This window comes from Triturus cristatus, chromosome 3_2, assembly GCF_964204655.1.
Source record: "Triturus cristatus chromosome 3_2, aTriCri1.1, whole genome shotgun sequence".
NCBI lineage: Eukaryota > Metazoa > Chordata > Amphibia > Caudata > Salamandridae > Triturus > Triturus cristatus.
The window spans coordinates 616,869,627-616,889,111 of NC_140584.1; the positions used below are offsets into that span (position 1 = coordinate 616,869,627).

General features: G+C 51.0%; 1 protein-coding gene across 1 annotated transcript in view; it reads right to left on the reverse strand.

Annotated features, from left to right (window-relative positions):
* Nucleotides 1-19,485, reverse strand: part of DDB1 (damage specific DNA binding protein 1) — a 990,203-nt gene that overhangs the window by 421,729 nt on the left and 548,989 nt on the right. The window lies entirely within an intron of this gene.

The following is a 19,485-nucleotide window of genomic DNA, read 5'->3' on the forward strand; positions in this document are numbered from 1 at the left end:
CTGCAGCATGGCATGCCATGCAGTGGGGCGACGAGCTTCCATGAGGATGACTATGCTATCAGGGGGTAAACATTGGTATCCAAACTCTAGGACCTCAGAAGCTAGATCAAAAGGAAGAGGTGATTGGGAGGTCTGTGTCTCCTGTTGTCGTGTGAGAAGGTTCGACATATTGAGGCTTCTACCGTGTCAAGGTCACATCCAATAGAAGCATTGGAGATGGTGTGCCCTTGAGACACAATCTCCTGAGCCCACTGCTTAAACTGATCGGGAGAAGTATTGTATTAGCTACCCCATCTCATCCCACTGGTAGCAATCATATCTTGTCAACAGCCGACCGAATTGGCAATGGGTCGTTGACTGGGCAGCAAATAGTTTCCCTGCTGCATCAAGTTTCTTACTATCCTTATCCGGGGGTGGGCGTCCCTTGTGCCCTGGCTATTTGCTCTTTTGCAGGCGGCATGCATCACCAACGTGTCGGGAGGGAGTTGGCCTGTAATGTAGTGTGGGTCAAAGGGTGAGGGTTTATACTTTGTCAGCCCTTGGGGTGAAAACTCTGGCTTTCACTGGGTCTTTAAACACCTCCTGTGTTAGATTAGGCATGCTTTTAAGCATTGGGAGAAATTGGGTGGTCCGCTGCATACGAGTGTTTCCACTATGAATTGTTCCTCCTCAGGTATGGAGTGCAGATCCACCGTGTGAAAGGCAACTGCCCTCTGAACAACCTCCTAATATGAGGTGGTGCTTTCAAGAGGGGAGGGCTTAGAAAGGGTACAGGTCAGGGTCGTTGGGCCCTGGAGGAACCACCTCAATCATCCCATGGGTTATCCTGGGGGTCTTGCGAATAAGAGATCTCGTATAATACTAGTGGTGGAGGTCTCCCCTCCCCGTAGGACGAATGGGTAGGCCCCGGAGGTGAAGGGGGCAGTTGTGGTGGTGGAACAAGTGGAGGTGGCAATGGCAGGAGGGGGGATGAGGAAGGAGGGGGGATGAGGAAGAAGGGGTGATGAAGAGGGGGGGCTCATTGAGGAAGTGGGGGGGAAAGAGGAAGTGGGGGAAAAGAGGAAGTGGGGGAAAAGAGGAAGTGGGGGAAAAGAGGAAGTGGGGGAAAAGAGGAAGTGGGGGAAAAGAGGAAGTGGGGGAAAAGAGGAAGTGGGGGAAAAGAGGAAGTGGGGGAAAAGAGGAAGTGGGGGAAAAGAGGAAGTGGGGGAAAAGAGGAAGTGGGGGAAAAGAGGAGGGGGAGGAATAGAAGGAGAGGAGTAGAGGGAGAGGAGAGGAGAGGGGGGGTGGTCTAGGAGAAAGAAAGGATGAGCATGTCATAAGGGTACGGGGCTAGTACCCTTATCATGCCTCTTCAGCTTTAGAGGTAGTGGGGGCTCCAACGTCAACTGTATTGCAAATGTGAACTGCCTCCTGTAGGCAAGAGCCCATTTTGGTTATGATCACCCCCACATTTTGACACTGGTACTGTTGTTTTCGACTCACGTGCAATGGGTTCTTGCTAACCAGGCACCAGTGCCAGAGCTCTTTCCCTATATACAAGGTAAAATGGTCTAATTGTATTACAACTGGCACAAACTTCAGCACCCTTATAAGTCCCTATTAAATGGTACACCTGGTAGCTTGGACATGGGTACTAAAGAGGGTCCTTATGGGCTGCAGCATGTATTATGCCACACCAAAGGGACCACTATCAAACTGCAGGCAGGCTGCGTGACATGGTGCAAACCGTGTGTGAAAACAAGACATGGCGTACTCAGTGTGTGCCATGCCAAAATCACTGCATATAATATATGTAATTCCCCCTACAGCAGGTCTTGTATCCCTCAGGCAGGGTGCATTATATTACATGTGAAGACATACCTGCAAAAGCAGTTATGACCCTGTGCTGTCTGGTTCAAGTACTAGATGGTACAAGTGAGCAGAGAAGCCATCTTAAGCATATATGCTGGCCACTGGTCATTACGAGTTCCCCAGCTACACAATGGCTTTGCTGAAACTTATGGTGTTTGGTATCAATCACGTTGTCACCTTCGAGGTACCCCCTGAAAAACCTACCAGTATCTAGTGTGCTAGCGACAGGTATCATCCTGCCTGCCAGCACAGACAAGTTTGACCCCCCTGCAGGTGCGAGCCTGCACCCTACGAGGTCAGAAACAATGTCTGCTCCAGAGGAGGGGATTCACACCACCTCCAGCTGGATGGCTAATGATTTATCATATGAAGGCCAGGGTCTTCAAGGCCCCTGCCGCTTTGGATGTGGGAGCCTGGCATCTCCAGATCTGGGAGATGCCACCTCCTGGCCAGAGGGCCATTTGGTAACAGGACAAGCGGTAAATTATCTATGCAGTAGGAGTGTTGCACCTCCAGGCTAGTCACACCCCTAAGGTGGGCTACCTGATGTGCTTCATGAAGGAAGGGCTCCACCATCTTGCTTTTGGTGTAATTAAGAACTCTGGGATAGGGTTATGCCCACTTCCCACAGGAAGATGTTATATAGGTGGGGTAGTGACCCCAGGGGTAAGTAGCCCATTGGCTACTAACCTTCACCCCCCTTAACACTTCTAAATTTAGCATGTAGGTGCCCTCCGACACAAAGAACTAGAAGATTATTCTGCCTGAATGAAGGACAAAGAAGAACCGAAGACATGACAACTATGGACTAGCATCGAACTTGGAGCAGATCCCTGCATGGCTGCTGCTCTCCTGACAATCACCGGCACAGACTCATCCAGAATCTGACAGGCTCCAAAGACCATAGGAGATCTGCCCAGCAATTCATCGACCCAGCAACATCTCCCTTGGAGTGGAGGAACCAATTTCTTGCAACAGCAGGCACCCACCTCATCTGCCCAGTACAGCATTCGGTCCACCACACGTCCCACAGAGGGAGAGGCACTGCAAAAGGAATATGCTACTTACCAGTATGCATCTGTTCTTGGCATGTACAGCTGCAGAGTTGTACACTTTGCATAGATCGCCATCTGGTGTTGGGCCCGGATGTGTGAAGTTTGTTTTTGTTCTTTGGACAGTCTTTGGAAGTCACGAGTTCGGTGACTCCTCCTTCGGTCCGTACTGCGCATGGGCTTCGGCTCCATCCTCAGATTGTTTTTCGCCAGCAGGGAAATGATGGAGCGTAGTGATAACAGTGAGAAACCCATGTGTGTTGTATCTAAATAAGATAGACTGGAACGGATACAGGTAGCCGGGGAGGCGGGTGGGCGTGTACAACTCTGCAGCTCTACATGCCAAGAACAGATGCATACTGGTAAGTAGCATATTCCGTTCGAGGCATATGAGCTGCAGATTGTACACTTTGCACAGATTATATAGCAGTACCCAACCTTAGCAGCGACCACCGGCATCCGTTGCAGCGGTTTGAAATAGTGTCTTTAGTACAGCCTGGCCCACACTAGCTTGTTGCTTGGAGTGCACGTCTACACAGTAATGTTTTGTGAAGGTGTGCGGTGTTGACCATGTGGCTGCTTTGCAGATGTCATCTAAGGGTATGTTCCCTAGAAAAGCCATAGAAGCCCCTAACTTTCTTGTAGAGTGGGCTTTAGGTGGAACAGATAATGTTCTTTTTGCCTTTTGATAGCAAATTTGTTTGCACTTTACAATCCACCTAGCTATCCCTGATTTAGAGATGGGGTTGCCTTTATGCGGTGGAGAGAAGGAGACAAACAATTGTTTAGTCTTCCTGAAAGGTTGCGTTCTTTGTATGTAGTACAGTAAACCCTCTTAACATCAAGTGTATGTAGAGCCCTTTCCGCAACAGATTGAGGTTGCGAGAAAAAAACAGGTAATTCCACCGATTGATTGAGATGGAAGGGGGAAATGACCTTGGGCAGAAATTTTGGATTTTGCTGTGATGTATTTGTAAGAAGGGTTCCTGTATAGTGAACGCTTGTATTTCACTAACCCTCCTAAGGGAAGTGATAGCTACGAGAAAAGGAGTTTTCCAGGTGAGGAACTGTAGCTCACATTTATGCAGTGGTTCGAAGGGCGGACCCATTAGCCTTGTAAGAACTACATTTAGATTCCATACAGGAGAAGGTGGTGCCCTGGGTGGAATTATGCGTTTAAGGCCTTCCATAAAGGCTTTAATAGCGGGCACTCTGAACAGTGATAAATGCTGTCTGTTTTGCAGGTAAGCAGCAATCGCTGCTAGGTGTAGGCGTATGGAAGAATATGCCAGGTTACACCTTTGAAGATGGAGTAGATAGCATATAATGTGTTGTATGGATGCATCTAAAGGGTTGATTGTATTGTTACGGCAGTAAACAACAAATCTCTTACACTTTGCGGCATAGCATGCTCGAGTGGTAGGACGTCTGGCTTCCTTGATAATATTCATGCAGTCAGGGGGAAGGTTAAGGTACCCAAATTCTAAGATTTCAGGAGCCAGATCGCAAGGTTGAGCTGAGCTGGGTCCGGGTGTCTGATTTCTCCATGGTTCTGAGTTAGGAGTCATGGGGACAGGTGCAGTGATGTGGTACCACTGATAGCTGTAATAGTGTGGTGTACCACGGCTGCCTGGCCCATGTTGGGGCTACCAGAATGAGTGTGAGGGAGTGCTGTTGTAGCTTCCTGACCACTAATGGAATTAGTGGGAGAGGTGGAAAGGCGTATGCAAATTTGCCTGACCAGTTCATTCATATCGCATTGCCTTTGGACAATGGGTGTGGGTATCTGGCGGCGAAGCTTGGGCATTTTTTTTTTTTCGTGGGTGGCGAAGAGGTCTATCTGAGGATGCCCCCACTTGCGGAAGAATGGGCGAAGGACTTGTGGATGCAGTTCCCATTCGTGTATTTGTTGCGTTTGTCTGCTGAGCAGATCTGCCATGGTGTTTTGTATGCCTTGGACGTGCTGTGCCAGGAGAAAGATGTTTTGTGGAATTGCCCATCTCCATATGCTCTGTGCTAAGCGAGAGAGCTGGGGAGAGTGTGTCCCCCCCTGTTTTTGAATATAATACATTGCAGTCATATTGTCTGTGCGAATGAGGACTGCTTTGGCTGAAATCTGTTCCTGAAAGAATTTTAGGGCTAGAAAGATCGCCAATAGCTCCAGATGGTTGATGTGGAGCGATTTTTGCTGTGGCGTCCATAGACCTTGCATTGTGAGGTGTAGGAGGTGCGCTCCCCAGCCGGAGAGCGATGCGTCTGCTGTTAGAATCACCTGAGGAACCGGGTCCAGGAACGGCCGCCCTGTGGAAAAGTTTGTGGTGTTCCACCACTGCAGAGAGTGATGGGTGCGGCCATCCACCAACACCAGATCCGTCAGCTGTCCCTGGGCCTGGTTCCACTGTCGTGCTAGGCACTCTTGGAGTGGACGCATGTGGAGTCTTGCATGGGGCACTATGAAAATGCAAGATGCCATCATCCCTATTAGCTTCATGAACACTCTTGCTGGGAGAGAGTGCTGAGCAATGAACGTTTGGCGCAAGGCTTGTATGCTTGCGATCCTGGCGGAATTGGGATAGGCTATACCTTTGGAGGTGTCTATAGTGGCCCCGAGATATTGCTTTGTGTGAGATGGTATGAGGTGGGACTTTTGGTAGTTCCCTGTGAAACCTAGCTGGTGGAGCAGTTGGATGGTGCTGTTTGTATGTTGCACACATTGGTCGTAGGACGTGGCTTTTATCAGCCAGTCGTCTAAGTAAGGGAAGACGTGAATATGTTGACCTCTGAGGTGTGCCGCTACTACCGCTAGGCATTTGGTAAACACCCGTGGTGCGGTGGTGACCCCGAAGGGGAGAACCGTGAATTGGTAATGCTGACCGTCCACCACAAACCTGAGGTACTTCCTGTGATAAGGGTGTATTGGAATATGAAAGTATGCGTCTTTCAGATCCAAGGTAGTGAGAAAGTCTCCCTGACAGAGGAGTGGGAGGACTTGTTGTAGGGCGACCATGTGGAAATGGTCTGAATGTATGTATGCATTTAGAGGCCAGAGGTCCAGAATGGGCCGCAGGGTCCCGTCTTTTTTCGGTATTAGAAAATACAGAGAGTAGACCCCTAGATTTTGCGGATTGACGGGGACCTGCTCGATAGCTCGATAGCGTGTTTTTGGAGGAGGGAGATCACCTCCTGTTTGAGCAGTGTGGAATGTTCCTGTGACATTGGACGGTGCCTTGGTGGGATATTGGGTGGGGTAGATGTTAGCTCGAGACAGTACCCTGACCGAATAATTTGGGTCATTCATTTGTCCGATGTTATGGACTCCCAAGCGTGAATAAAGTGTTGCAGTCTGCCCCCGACCGGAGTGGGATGGTCTGGGGGGAGCGAGGGGAAGTCATTGTGCGGGCGGTGTGGCAGAACGGTTGTGTTGGTTTTGCCCCTGCCCTTATTGTTGTTGCCCCTGTATCCACCTCTTTGGTAGCCCTTTGAGAAGGTATTTTGAGGAGGAGACTTGTAGGAGGTAGAGGCGCTATCGGTGGAGTAACCTCTGCCTGTGCTACGAATGGACGAACGTCGAAAGGAGCGTCTAGGGGTTTGGGATTGTAATGCCCCCATAGACTTTGCTGTGTCTGTGTCCTTTTTCATTTTTTCTAATGCTTCGTCTACCTTTGGCCCAAATAGATGTTGTTGGTCAAAGGGGTGATTTAGTATGGATGCCTGGACTTCTGGCTTAAACCCTGAGATCCTGAGCCAAGCATGACGGCGAAGCAGGACACTAGTATTTATAGCTCTAGAAGCAGTGTCCGCTGCATCGAGGGCGCATTTAATGGAGGTGTTAGTAATGAGCTTTCCCTCTTGTATTAGGTCATGAGCTTTACGTTTGTGTTTCTCCGGGAGGTGTTGCATAAGAGCCTCAAGCTCATCGTAGTGTGCTCTGTCATAACGCGCAAGTAGCGCCTGTGTATTCGCAATGCGCCAGATGTTTGCGGCTTGCGAGTCAGTGCGTTTACCAGACGCCTCTAAAAGTTTTGATTCCTTATCTGGTGGTGGAGCCTCACCCGAGGACTGGGAGTTGGACCGCTTTCTAGCTGTGGACACAAGCAGGGAATCTAAAGGAGCAGGGCCTTTAATGTATGCAGGATCTGTGGGTGCTGCTTTGTATTTTTTTTCTATTCTGGGGTTTAGGACCCTGGCCCTGATAGGTTCTTTGAACACCTCTGCAGCATGTTTGGTAACACCCTTAAGCATGGGCAAGATGGCTGTGGATTTATCCTGAATATCAAATGTATCCAGTAAGAAGTCGACTTCCACTGGTTCGCTATGTAGTTCCACCCCATGATAGTGTGCTGCCCGCTGCACTAAGTGGTGAAAACCTAGTGAGTCCTCCGGGGGAGATGGCCTGGATGGGTAGAGGTCATCTTGGGGCACATCTGGTATGTCAGGGTTTTGGTAATCCTCCCATGGGTCTGGGGTCCCTGGGGGTGTGGGGTCCAACGGGGCGTCCGCTGGATCATAATCTGGATCCCCGTAATCCGGTTCTGGGGATGGGGTTGGGGAGTGATGAGGCAAGGGTGGCGGAGACCTGGGAGGGAGAGGAGGTGGAAGAGGTGGAGGAGGTGTAGGAGGTGGTGGGGAGGGCACTCTGAGAGGAGATGTGGCAGAGTCCTTCCGTTTGGGCGGTGGAGGAGGAGCTGGTGTGTCAAGACGTCTTTTCTTGACAGACAAAATCAATAGCCCAGTCTTTGGATCCTTTGATAAGGTTTTTTGAGAAGGATCAGGTGTAAAAAGTTCCGTTGGCGCCTTATCGTCCGCTGGCGCCGATGTTTTCGGAGCCGAGGACTTGGGTGGTTTCTCTGCGCCATGCTTTTTTGGAACCTCCGTTTTTTTCGGCGTCGAGGTAGGCTTCGACGCGGGAGCGTCGGTGCCGAGGTATTTATGCTTGTGTTTCGTTGGCACCGAGAGTCCAGGCTTCGGCACCGGTGGCTTCGGAGTCGAGCTGGGCGTCACTTTCTTCGGTGCCGAACGGTGCTTATCGGCACCAGGAGTAGGCTGGCTCGAGCCCGAGCTGCCGTTAGACTTGTGATGCTTCGACACCGGGCCCGAAGGTGGGGTGATATAAGCTGCATGTTTGGTTTTCCCTAGGCCCGAAGGCGAAGGTGTAACCGGAGTCTCTTTGGATATGGGCGCGGGGGTGGGAGGGGGTAGAGTACTCACGACCCTCTGCGCCGGTGTGATGTCCTCCAGGTCGGAGTCGTCGGCCTCGGAAGCGCTGACGATGTCTTCCTCCTGCTCGGTGTGTTGTTGCCCCGAAGCTCCGGTGTCGTCTCCGAAGATGTCCGGTGGAGCCGAGGTCGATGAGTGCGCCATGGTGCGTCGAGCTCTTCGATCCCGAATGGTCTTTTTTGATCGAAAAGACTTGCACGCGGGGCAGTCTCTGGCCTCGTGTTCTGGAGAGAGGCAAAGGTTACACACCTGATGAAGGTCGGTGTGGGGAAATTTAGACCCACATTTTGGGCACTTTTTGAACGGAGTCCTTTCCATCGGCCGGGACCGGAGTCGAGGAGGGCCCGAAGGCCGGTGCCGATGTGTGGAATCGAGAAAGTGCCTCTACGAGAGATGAAGAAGATGAAGAATCTCGATGAACGAGGATTTTCCGTCGAGGCTGGAACCGGAAAAGTTCGAAGCCAGAGCACGAAGTATCACATCCGAGCCCGATGGCGGAAAAAAACAATCTGAGGATGGAGCCGAAGCCCATGCGCAGTACGGACCGAAGGAGGAGTCACCGAACTCGTGACTTCCAAAGACTGTCCAAAGAACAAAAACAAACTGCAAACATCCGGGCCCAACACCAGATGGCGATCTATGCAAAGTGTACAATCTGCAGCTCATATGCCTCGAACATAGGTCTTACCTGCTCCAGGTCTGATCCATCTCGCTACCAAGTTTGGAGACGCAAGAACCCTCAGGAGCCGTTCAGCACCGATACTAGAGGTATCAGAGCCAGTTGCAAGCACTAAGGCTTGTTTGCATTCAGTCAGAACACCACTGCTGCCAAATCTTACCTGCACATCGAGGGATTCGAGAGAGACCAGCTAACCACACTGAGAGTGGCCTTGCTGTGTTCATTTTCCCTCTTCTGCAGGTACACCAAGAACAGTGAGGCTTTGACTCACTGACCCGAGCTCCCCAGCTCAAGTAAACTGACTGTTTCTCTGTGGTTCTGAGACCTGCAAGAGCCGAGCACCACCTTGGGTTCTGCCAGACTGGTCCCCCATTCCCAGCCTCTCTCACCGGTACTGTTACCCATTGACTGTAACGTGTCGAGTTAGAGTATACCACCCAGTACAGCAACCAGACACTCCAAGGCAGGTAAACTTGAACTGTCGGTGTCTTCTTGCACCTTGGACCCCATTTACCTCAAGTCCAGAAGAACATCCCTGTAAGTGTATGAATGCAGTGAATGTTTCTCCCATAGCATAACATTCCAGCGTTCGAGGCTCATGTCGCCAGTCTGACAGCTGTCATTTCTTGCCGTTTCTATCAAAATTGATAACATCTAATGAAATTATGATAATCTTGGAGTCTAAAATTATATGAAAGTCTTTATAATTTGTTTTATAAATTGGCTTCAAGTTTCTTCTTGAGTTTGTGTCTCATTTATTGACTCTGTATATAACAAATGCTTAGCACTACCTTCTGATATGCCTAAACTGCTCGTCCACGCTACCACAAAGAGAGCATTTGAGATCATTCAATTACGCCCTGTAAGCCGTCTGAACATTCTACATAGGGTACCTCATTTTTGAGCACTACTTAAAAAGCCTGCTTCCTACACCTCTTTCGAGGATTGCTGAACATGACGTGGAGGCCTGGCAATAATCCGGCCCCTGTGTGCGGGTGGATAAACAGTCATCACTGGCGACAGTACAGTTACTCCTGAAGATGCAGTAGAAGGAGAACCCCTAGCAGTTGGATCTGCTGTGGATGGGCGACTGGCCTCATAGTTGCTTTCGAAGAGGATTGTTTCGGGTCCAAAATGTCCTAGTGCTGATGTCAAACCACTAGTGGGCTCTGAAGGAACTGCAGCGTTGAGGCAGGCTGGGTCTTGCACAGTTGGTTGAGTGTTGGAGCCAAACTTTGCTCTGAAGCTTTATATCGATGCCAGCCATTGCTGGAAAGCAGTGGGGGCCAAGCAGGTTGTCACACTGAATGAGGGCTCAAACCCTGCCCCCGGAGGAGCGGCGAGTGCCTTGTTGTGATGTGGTACACACTGCATGCCTCCTCCGGCGCCGAGCTGCAGTCTGCTTCGGGTATGGGTCTTCGAAGTCAGATGTTCCCCCTCAACTTCCTCCTGTTCGATCCCCTCCCTGAAGAGGTCAGGAGCCTCATCTTCTCGCTGTTGTTCCATAGCGCACCGTGCGAGTCGGCGATTGTGGATGGTGGTCTTCAACCGAGAAACTAGTCAGGCAAAGCAGGAGGCTTTGTTGTGGTCCGGGGACAGGCACAGATTGTAGTTGACGTGTTGGTCTGTTAAGAAGTACTTTGAATGGCACTATGGACTGTATCAAAAGGGTGTTTTTTCTATTACGCTGTGACCATTCTCAGAGGCAAGAGTCATGGAAAAACAGCCCATCAGGGGCCGAGGCCCTGTGTGAGCGAGAGATTAACAGTCGATGCATAACGGAAGCAGTCGATGACGGTGAGAAGACAAACCGATGCACTGGACCGGGAGCAGAGAACTCAAGAGGTCAGCATGCGGCATCAACACAGAGTCCTGTGAACCAAGTCCAAACCGGTACACAGAACAAAACAATCTAACCATGGAGTCTAAGTCCATGCGAACTACCAACTAAGGGAGGAGCCACTATACCTCGTGACTCCAAAGACTACTTTGTGTGGTACCCGGCTGAGCCCACCACTAGAAGGCAGAAATACACCCAGCGTGTTTATCTACAGCTACACATGCCACAAACAGAGGAATTTCCTTACAGCTACATACAGGAATTTACTGAGTGAAATAATGCAAGGTTTAACACAGATGAAGATTAGCTGCTGTCTAAACATTGTTTTTCATCTGAAAATCTGCTGCCATTAGTATGCCAATATTATGACTCCTTATTTGGAATATGGAGCGTCAGTTCCAGGACAAAAAACAAAAATATTCAAGGTGTACCTGTCACCATTGATACTTGCTTCCGATGTTTTAAAGGCTATCAATGGCAGTGGCTGGTTCGAGATTAATATTTTTCTTTAAAATTGGTGTGAATGTAAGCTCCTTGCTTCCCGCTTGGGACCTCAGATGCTGCACCTCGTGCACGAGGATCACTGCGGCTTCATTCCGGGCCACAATACTGCGATGAACCTGCGTCGTCCAACACGTCATGCATGAAGTAGAAAAACGGGAAGAGGAGATGGTGCTTGTGTCAATATACCTAGCCAAGGCGTTCAATACGATAAACTGGGGATACCTCCTACAGTTTCTAAAAGCCATAAGGTTCGGACCCCGGTTTTGCCACTGGGTCCAAATACTGTACACAGAGCCTCGGGTGAGTCTGGGAGGGGCTCGCTCCGCAGAATGGACTCTAGGACGAGGCACCCATCAGGCGTGCCCGCTTTCGCCCCTCCTCTTCCCCCAGGCAATTTAGCCCCTGGAGGTGCAGATTAGAGCTGAGATGGAACAGTGGGGTATCAGAGTAGGAAATACGACTCCTATTGTTTCCCTGTATGCAGGGAACGCTCTTTTTTATTTAACATACCCCGAGTGGCCGTACCTAAAGAACAAGTCACTTACCTTCGGTAACGATGTATCTGTAATAAACAGTTAGTTAGATTCCTCACCTTAGAATATCCCCAGGCGTCAGACTGGATCCGGAAGATTTTTCGTCAGCAATACCCCTTGCGCGTCGCTAGGCGTCGTCTGCGGCACCGCGTCCGTCGTCGGCGTCGTGCGCCGGAATGACGTCGGAGTACTTAGACGCCGCCCTCGCGCGCTGTCAGTTCTTGTACATAGCTTTCCGCGCCAGGAACGCAGAGCCATGCAAAGACCGACACTGGTGCCAAAAATAAATTCTAGGGGCCTGAAAAGGATAACCTTAACCCTAGATGTCAGTTCGCAGAACGGGGAGGATGGGTGGGTCGGTGAGGAATCTAACTAACTAATGTTTCTTACAGATACATCGTTACCGAAGGTAAGTAACTTGTTCATCTGAAAGAAACCCGTTAGTTAGATTCCTCACCTTAGAATAGATACCCAAGCAATACCATCCCCGGTGGTGGGTCTGCGAACCAAGATCACACCAGAAAGTCCTGGAGGACAGAACGGCCAAAGAAGCCATCCCTCCGGACTTGGCTGTCAAGGCAGTAATGCCTGGCAAACGTGTGTAGCGAAGCCCACGTCGCCGCCTGACAGATGTCCTGCAAAGGGACACCCCGCCCCAAAGCAGTAGTAGCCGCTGTGGCCCGAGTAGAATGGGCGCGCAGCCCAACAGGAGGGTCCTTTTTTGCCAAGGAATAACAAATTTTGATGCACAAAACAACCCACCGAGAGATGGTCCGTTTGTGCACAGCTTTCCCCTTCTTAGCACCCACGTATCCAACGAAAAGTTGGTCGTCCACCCGGAACTGCTTTGTGCGGTCCAGATAAAAGGAGAGCGCACGTTTTGGGTCCAGACGGTGGAGCCTCTCTTCCTCTTTGGAAGGAGGCGGAAAGAAGGTGGGCAAGGTGACAGACTGCCCAAGATGAAAGGGGGTCACCACTTTCGGAAGAAAGAAGGGACGAGGCCGAGGGACAACCTTGTCCGGATGAACAGAGAGAAAAGGAGGCTTTGAAGATAAAGCCTGGAGCTCACGCACCCGTCTAGCCTAGGTGATGGCTACCAGAAAAGCAGTCTTAAGCGTCAGCAGACGAAGAGGACAATTATGAAGAGGCTCAAAGGGAGCGCACATTAGAAATGTGAGAACAAGATTCAAGTCCCACTGAGGCATTACAAAAGGGACAGGAGGGAACGTGTGAGTAATGCCTTTTAGAAAGCGTGTAACTACAGGTGACTTGAAAAGAGAAGGCTGATCAGGAAGCCGCAAGAAGTCAGAGAGATAACCTTTCAAGGTGCCCAGGGCAGAGCCCTGCCGGGCCAAAGAAAGAGGAGAACCTCAGAAAGAGGGGCGGAAAGGGGATCCACAGCCTTTGCTGTGCACCATGCCACAAATTTGTTCCACCGGCAGGTGTATACCGTCTTTGTGGAGGGACGCCTGGCTGCCAGAATGATATCACAGACTTCAGGAGGCAAGTCAAATGGCATCAACTGCCGCCGCTCAATCTCCACGCATGGAGGTGGAGGCTGGACAGGTTCGGGTGTAGGACCGTCCCCTGCTGCTGCGACAGAAGATCCTCCCGAAGGGGCAGATGTAGCGGAGGATCGGTCAACATACTGAGTAGCTCGGGATACCAGTACCTTCGTGCCCAATCCGGAGCCACCAAGATGACTTGGGCCCGGTCGTGCCTGATCTTCTTCAGCACTCTGGGCAGAAGTGGTATAGGCGGAAAGGCGTACAACAGACCGCAACTCCACTCGTGATGAAAAGCGTCGCCGAGCGAGTGCCACCTTGGAAATTCCAACGCGCAGAACTGCTGACATTGCGCGTTCTCTTCGGTGGTGAATAGATCTAACCAAGGCTCTCCCCACTGCTGAAAGAGACCTTGCGCCACTTCAGAGTTCAGACGCCATTCGTGATCCATCATGCACCAGCGGCTGAGTTAGTCTGCTCTGGCGTTCAGAGAGCCCGCCAGATGTTGAACCACTAGGGTGACGCCCTGGTGTTCCAGCCACGTCCAGAGGCGCAGAGCCTGACAAAGGGTCCACGACCCCACCCCGCCCTGTTTGTTGCAATACCATATGGCGGTGGTGTTGTCCGTGAACACCTGCACGACACCTCCCCTGACAGAGGGAAGGAAGGCTTTCAGTGCAAGTCGGATCGCTCTCAACTCCAACAGGTTGATGTGGAGACGAGACTCCGCCGGAGACCAGAGGCCTCTGATCTCCGCCTCTCCCATATGGCCACCCCATCCCAGGAGGGGCGCATCCGTCACTACGACATGCTCCGGTTGGGGAAGGGAGAGGCTCTTGCCCTTGACCCAATCGCGGTCTGTGAGCCACCACTGCAACTGCCATGCAGTGCCCTCCGAGATCAAGACATGGTCGGACAGGTTGCCGTGATGCTGGGCCCACTGAAACTTCAGGTCCCACTGCAGAGCCCGCATGCGCCGCCTGGCGTGATGCACTAGTAGGATGCAGGAGGCCATCAGCCCCAGAAGCCGCAACACTAGCCTGACCGAAACCCAGGATAGAGGCCGAAAGATGGGAATCAGGGCCTGAATATCCCGGACCCGCTGTTCCAGCGGATAGACACTGAGGTAGAAATCGCCCTACCCAGCGAGTCCGTAGTGTCAAGCCCACATCGGATAGCATGTCGCGCTGCATCCCTCCCATCGGCCAGAGCCTGGGTAAGTCGTGTCTGGACCTCCTCCGGACACAGGGGCAGCACGTCCTCCACCGTATCCCACAGAGAGTGGGAATAACGGTCCAAGAGGCAGGCGGTGTTCAAAGACCGCAGACCCAAGCTAAGGGAGGAGAACAGCTTTTTGCCGAACTGTTCCAGCATCTTGGAATCCCGGTCCGGAGGAGCAGTCGGGAAGGAGGATTGGGAGGTAGAGGTCTGGATAACCAGGCTCTCAGGGGTAGGGTGTTGGGACAGAAAACTGGGGTCGCCCGGAGCAGGGCAGTGGCGCCTGGCGACGTTCCTATCCACAGGAGGAACTGTGGAGGGCTTGGCCCAGGTGCCCTGCAGAACGTCAGTGAGGGCCTCATTGAATGGCAGCAGAGGCTCAGTGGAGCTTGCTGCAGACTGAAGCACCTCAGTGAGGACGTTAGTCCTCACAGCCACGGCAGGTAGCTCGAGCCCAAGGGCTGCGGCCGCCTTCCGCAGCACCACAGAGAAAGCAGCACCCTCCTCCGAAGCCACAGGAGGAGAGATGAATCCAGTGTCCGGAGAGGTATCCAGACCACTGGCCTCCCCCAGTTCATCTGCCCAGTCCTGTGACAGTTGAGCCTGAGCGGCCATACGATCCTCGGATCCCTCCCATTCGCCCCCATCATCCGATTCCTGGTATGCAGGAGGAAGGATCGGAGCCGGGCGATAGACAAAATGTGTCTTCAGCGGCGCCGAACGGGGCGTCCATCGACGCCGTATCGGCGCCGGGCCCGGACCGGGGCTGAACCGGGGCTCGACGTCGAGCGGAGTCGGTACCCGTGTCGACGCCGGCGGAGGAGGCTTGACGAGGTCGACCGGCGTCGGCGGGGACTCGGGAACGGGTCCCTCGGCGCTTGCGGCGTCGAGGCCGGAGCCGTCGACGGCGCCGGGGCCGGAGCCGCCGGCAGGCAAGGTTGCCCATTCGGGTCCGCGGGGCCCGAAGGCGCGCCAGCGGGCGTCGACGGCGGAGCCAGGTTCCTCATGGCCGAGAGGAAGGCACTGACTTCCGCCGGCGTCGCGTCAGTCCCAGGGACCGGTGGGTATGGGGACTTGCGCGGCGCTTGCGGCTCCACCGGAGCCGCGGGGGTGAAACCACCCTGACCCTCGGCCGAGTCGCGCGACCAGCGTGGGGAGTCCGAAGATCGGTGTCGCCTCTTGGACTTCTTGGAGTGCTTCGACTTACCCGAAGACTTGGATCCCGACGACCGATGATGACGTCGGCTGCCGCTCCGCGACCGATCCTTGTACCTCCTCCTGGACCGGGATAGAGAGGGGCGCGGAGCCGAGTGGCGAATCTCGAGAAGCTTACGGGACCGCTCCCGTCTAGCCTTCGAGGTCAGGGCCTTGCAGTCCGAAAACGACGCCGCGTCGTGGTCGAGGCCCAAGCAGTAAAGGCACCGGCGGTGATGGTCCGTAACCGACATCAAGCGGCTACAGTCAGCACAGGCTTTAAAACCAGGCATCCTACCGGCACCGGAGTCGAGACAAGATCAAAAAGGATCGAAAAAGTTAGTCAAAAAGTGACTAAAGGGGTAGCTCTCCCGGATCTGCGCTTACTGGCGCGGAAAAAAGAAGAACTGACGTCAGCGCGCGAGGGCGGCGTCTAAGTACTCCGACGACGTCATTCCGGCGCACGACGCCGATGACGGACGCGGAGCCGCAGACGACGCCTGGCGACGCGCAAGGGGTATTGCTGATGAAAAATCTTCCGGATCCAGTCTGACGCCTGGTGATATTCTAAGGTGAGGAATCTAACTAACGTGTTTCTTTCAGATCTCCTTATCACCTCGAGCGCTTCGGGGAGGTCTCTGGCCTCCGACTCCACCAAGACAAATCACTGATATTTCCCTTGCCAGGAATGGCCGCGAGCCATTTGAAGGACCTTTCAGACTTACAACTCAGATGGGAGCAAGCTCACTTCCAGTACCTAGTGGTCCAGATTGCTCTGGACAACACACAATTAATAATGGCCCTAAACCTTGATAGGGTCCTGACAGACCTCAGACACTCAGTGGCATTCTGGCAAATACTTTTCCGTTGTCCCTGATAGGTAGACTCGCAGTGTCCAAAATGGTGATGCTACCCAGGGGCCTATATGCACTACAAAACTCACCCTGCTCAGTCCCAGCACGAATCTTCAAGCAGTTGAATACAATTCTTATTTCACTCCTGTGGGCTAGACGACTTAGAGTAGCTTTCACTAACCGACGCTTAGGTATGAGGAGGATGGGCTAGAGGCCCCTCGCTTTAATTTATACTACTTTATGCCCCAGCTCCAGCAAGCATACCAGGGGTTGGGGGATTGGGACAGCTGGGAACAGAGGCTACTAGCAGGCCGTGTTGACCCAGAGAACATCCCAGTGGCGCTGATGACGAAGAGGGCAGTCGAGGGGGACTTGCCATACCTGGTGCGGCAAACTGTGACTATTTGGCAGCAATTTGTGGAAAAGGTGCTGCGGCATGCGCCTTTACACAGAGAGCTACCCGTTTGGATATTGGTCCCAATCAGGGACACGAGTACCCATATGTCCTTTCAGGCCTGGAGGGAAGGTGGATGGGATGTCCTCCCAGTAAGTTATTCCTAACATATGAACAAGCCTGTGAGAACTTCACACTTGGGTAGGGTCACTTCCTACAATATAGAGGGATCCAGGAAATCGTGAAAATTATCTGGCCTCAATACCCAGAAATTCCACAGCCGACAAATACTCTGGATCTGCTCCTTACCTGCGGTTCTGGGGGCAGAATGATATCGCCATGAGATGGGATTCAGTTGCTCAATCCCCTTCATCATGAGCAGCATGGGAGAGGGACCTCAATATGCAAATGGAGGATGGTACTTGGACGACTATCTGCGAACTTACACACAGAGTCTCCTGCAATGTCAATTTTAAATTGATCAACTATAACTTCATACACCGCACCTACCTCACCCCGGCGAAGTTGCGACGCATCTCACAAAACAATGATGGCAGGTGCCTCAGCGGTGTTGCAGAAGAAGCAGACTTTCTGCACTTGGCGTGTGCGTGCCCTGGGAGGCAGCACTTCCGGGCACAGGTGGTAGAAAAGGTGCGAACGAGCATGGGTCTCCCCATACAAGAAGAACCAATCCAATATTTGCTAGCCCATGTATGCAAACCTAAAAAACGCGTACAAGCTGCTGCAGCTCATGGTGGTCCTGGCCAGATGCAGAACAGCTATAAATTGGATGGGGCAGAGAAGCCTGGATATACCCACATGGATAAGAGATGTTAGGGAATGGGCCTAGCGGAAGAAACATGCATGAAGTTAACTCGCAAAGATGATAGTCTACAGGCAGATCTCATGAAGTGGTGTGAACTGTGTAGCTTGGCCCTAAACACAGGGGTGTAAGAGCGGCCAGAGTGATATTGAGCTCAGTGGGAACGGCCTAGATGTGGGGGAGGACCAAGTTGGGGAGGACCCAAGGGGTAAAGTGCAATGAGTGCCCCCCTCCCCCGCTGCCTGTAGTGAACTAAATTGACGCTTTTAATGCATTTCTCATTGAAATCACAGCTTAATCTGGGATGGTGCCCTGTTAACTTCTGGGGTCATGCACAAGAAACCAATGATCTATTGTATGCTGTAATGTTGGTTGTTTAAACAAATAAAAATTGAAAATAAGGATAAAAAAAAAATAGATTGGTGTGAATAAATAAGTGCACAGAAATGAAGGATGCCATGTTCCTAAATGATGCAGAGTAAGCAAGTCTACCCAGTACACTCTGTATGATTCTATAGCTACTTCAAAGTAGCATCATCCGAAGTCTTGATATGAAGAAACTTGGGTCCACACCATCAGGCCATCTCCCATAAAGAGGTAGATTGGCTCTATAATAAGGTTTCATTTTTGAGTAGCAGTGCTGACTGCCATCAGCATGGCGTCAGGGGATATTTTGTAGACTGAAATAGGTCAATCTAAATAAAATGGAAAAAAAAGTTTACAACTGTGTGAGTTTACAAACACTACGTAGCAAAATAAAGTTACTTACTTGTAACTTTAGTTCATTACTCATGGTTAGCCACATTAAAGTATGGAAATCGAGAATATCATAGCGCATGTGCAAGATCCCAGAAATGTTTTTAAAGAGGGGTGCAAACAGTGGTGCTGTAGCAAATGAGGCACTCAAATTCAGCAGGAATAGTAAACGTGTGGAATGTAGATGGTGCATTTTGGAACACAGGGTCGCAAATGAATTACTAAAGCATGGTGTGGTAGCACACTGTCATTTACAGATGGAACTTTTTCCATTCAAGTGGCCACAAAATTTGCACCGACATGCAGTTTTAGTGATAAACCCATATAGTTAACAAGGTATAGAAATCTGGTTACAGCAAATATTTGTCACCAAATAAAGTGCCTTGATTTCTTCTGATCATTTTAAAAACGTTATTTCCATCACACTTCAGAATTACAAAAAACGTGCTTCATTTGGGCTTTCCCATCTGCTACGTTTTGAAGTTTTTGTACAGTTCGTTTACAGTTATTTAAATGTTGTTTTGTGTTAGAAAAAAATCTGACATTCTACACACTTTAATACTCCATGTACCCCAGAATGATTTTCAGATCGTTCACTTTACAAAATACTTTATAGTCCGATTAAGAAAAGTTAACACCAATCTACAAGTTAAAAGAATAAGCCTGACAATTGACCTCTTCCTTGGAATGCATAGCAAATGTGACAAGATGAAAGCAAAATGTAAAGACCTTTTTAATGCTCATTTACCTTCTGAACTTCAGTATATTTATTACGAGGCTGCTGCAGCTCCACCTGTACCACTACTTCCCACGCCTATTGATGCAACAGCCTCTTGTTACAACACTGCCTACAGACAGGCATTTTTTCACTTTTTATCTTTAACTTAATGAAACACATTGTTTGTCTCGATGAAGAGACAGATCTTGCTTCCTTTGGCACACTGATGTGAAATACATTTTGTGGAAAGTAGAATAGAGCAAACCAGTTCGAGGTCACTGTGGGCAGATGTAGGACATGAACGGTTGCATATGATGGAGTTTAAGGCCAATGAAGAGCTAAGAAGG